General features: G+C 40.4%; 1 protein-coding gene across 1 annotated transcript in view; it reads left to right on the forward strand.

Moving 5' to 3' along the window:
- The window catches only part of LOC144956562 (uncharacterized), a 29511-nt gene extending 28299 nt beyond the window's left edge, over nucleotides 1–1212 (forward strand). The window contains exon 3 of the mRNA XM_078887143.1: nucleotides 1–1212. This exon is cut by the window's left edge and continues 1330 nt beyond it. The gene's annotated coding sequence lies outside the window, so the exon portion shown is untranslated.
- The last annotated feature ends 1288 nt before the right edge of the window (nucleotides 1213–2500 follow it).

Consider the following 2500-nt stretch of genomic DNA (forward strand, 5'->3'; position numbering starts at 1 on the left):
CGTGCTCAAAGCGCATTACAAAGGATCTCTGACTAACAGCAACACTAACGAAAGAGCGATTTCCGAAGCCTTTCCATTATCACTCTTTCGTTAGTATTTTCACGATCTCAGGCTTCTGGCAGCCACCACCGCTCTCACCAGAAACACGTAACATCTTGAACGAGACATGACTCCTGTAAGGCGATATTCCATTATTTTTCCGACAGAGACAACGATGTTTAACGGTCAGGTACTCACTTTACACCTGAATACGGTGAGAGGATGGTTGTGAGTATAAAGCCTATTCCAAGGACTCAACTATGCGCCGAGCGTGGCTCGAACCCAGGACCTTTTGATCCGAAAGACCACATAGCCGCACAAGCCTGGGATAGTTCTGTTTCTAACCTTTTTCCATTTTCACCTTTTGTTTGTGTTTTTAGGAGTGAACAGATGTCAAAACAGATACCCCCCCCCCTCCCCCCAAAAAAAAAAACAAAAACAAAAACAAACACGACTTCAACTTATATCATTAAATCTCCTTGCCAAAGCCAAAAAACTCATTCAAAGTCTACTTTTCCAATAAAAAAAATGCAATTTTTACAATCGGACCCACCCGACGTGTACATATATGCAGGTCTGACATCCAAACCCTATTATGGGCCTAGTTTAACATTGTTGTCATTGACAATATTTTGCGTCATTTTCTTTTTTGAGATTTCCATAACAACAATTAGCCCATAAGGAACTGGGTTATCAGACCTGGAAATATATGCACATTGGAGGAAGACCAAGTTGGTATTTTTTGTTATTTTTTTGAAAATGAAATTGAACAATCAATGCAAACATTTATCAGGCTTCATGTCTTGACCTACATGTTCAATGTTGGCGGTGACTAAGGGATGCCTTGTAATGCGCTATGAGCACGTTTAGTGGATATTGTGCTATATAAATGAGTTTTGTTGTTATTACAAAGTCCCTACACTAATCTGTGAAATGACATTTTTATAAACGGAGACAATTATTATATCAGAATACGACGCACATTAAATTGCAGGTCTGATAAGCCAATTCCTTATGGGCTCACTGTTTTAATAGAAATCTTTAAAAAATGACGCAAAATATTTTCCATTTACAACAGTGTTAAACTAGGCCCATAAATGGGTTCGGATGTCAGACCTGCATATGTATGTACACGGCATCAGAATACATTCAAGCATGTTTTATATTTTCTAATGTTTGTAATGGGGGGGGGGGGGGAGGGGGGGAAGTGGCCGAGTGGTTAAGGCATTGCCCTGTGACCCGTAATGTCCCGGGTTCGAGCCCCACTTCAGGCACTTTCGTTTTTTTTCCTCGGACAGGATTATTAACCCCAATTTGCTCATTGTGACAACATGGGTGATTCCTGTTAACATCAGACAACTTGTTTGACGAATTATCTATATTCCTTTGTTGAATGCCGAGGCGACGATATCTTATGATGTCATGGCCGAAGGGCATAATTTTGTTTGGTAATGATGGTAAGCAGCGAGGACATCCACACAACAGAATAATTCTCAAACATTTTTCGTGGTTAGATTTGTTTTGTCCTCATAAATGTTGGTTGCTATGATTAGTGTGTCCTACCTTACAACCAAGAGTGCCACGAGGTAACTGCGAAGAATTTTCTGATTGGTTGATAATCATAAATCATAGCAACTGTAGTTGTTGTCTCTGTCCGAAAAAAATGTAATAATCGCCTAACAGGCATCATGTCTCGTCCTACGTGTTAAGTGTTGCTATAGGCCAGGGACCCTTGCAAAGCGTTTTGAGTACGTTAAGTCGATATTGCGCTATATAAAAGCACAATTTTATTTTTTACAGTACAGGCTGGATTCCAGTGCGCTCTTTGGAGAAGCCAAATCCGATATTCAGGGGAGGTAACCAATGTTTTCCTTGTTCTTCAAGAATTATTTCCCTCCTTACTTCCCTTAACAGCGTTACAGCTTCTATGGGACTTGAGACTGGTTTTCATGCATTATGAGTTCCTTTTGATTTTACTGATTTTGTCTATTAAAAAGTTCATATAATTTATTGTTAAATATTCACTTTGCTTTGTTCTTCTTATTTTTTTTTTTTGAAACGTTTTTACAGAGAAGAAAAATAGAATGAGATAAAGACATGTGGAAATTAGGGCCAGTAAGATCTAAGAGCGGTTAAGTGGTCTAGTGGTATGGCACTCGCTTTCGGATCGGAAGGTCCTGGGTTCGAGCCACACTTGACGCATAGGTGAGTCCTTAGAAGACTCTTTACTCTCACTGTATTAAAATAAAATAAAAGAAAATTCCCTTTATTCATCCCATAGGGGAAATTTGTCTCTCGGGTCTATTCCAAGGGAAGACTGGAATAACCCAGGCGTCAGCCGCAATGCAGCGCCGCAAATTGATCTAGGGTGAGGTGACTTGCTCAAGGCCATACAGCGCAGCGGCGGGTGATCGAACTCTGTACCTGTCGGCTACGAAGTAAAGACCGTAACGCTGAGCCA

Source organism: Berghia stephanieae, chromosome 11 (genome assembly GCF_034508935.2).
Source record: "Berghia stephanieae isolate SIO BIC M18660-M18661 chromosome 11, UCSD_Bste_1.3, whole genome shotgun sequence".
NCBI lineage: Eukaryota > Metazoa > Mollusca > Gastropoda > Nudibranchia > Aeolidiidae > Berghia > Berghia stephanieae.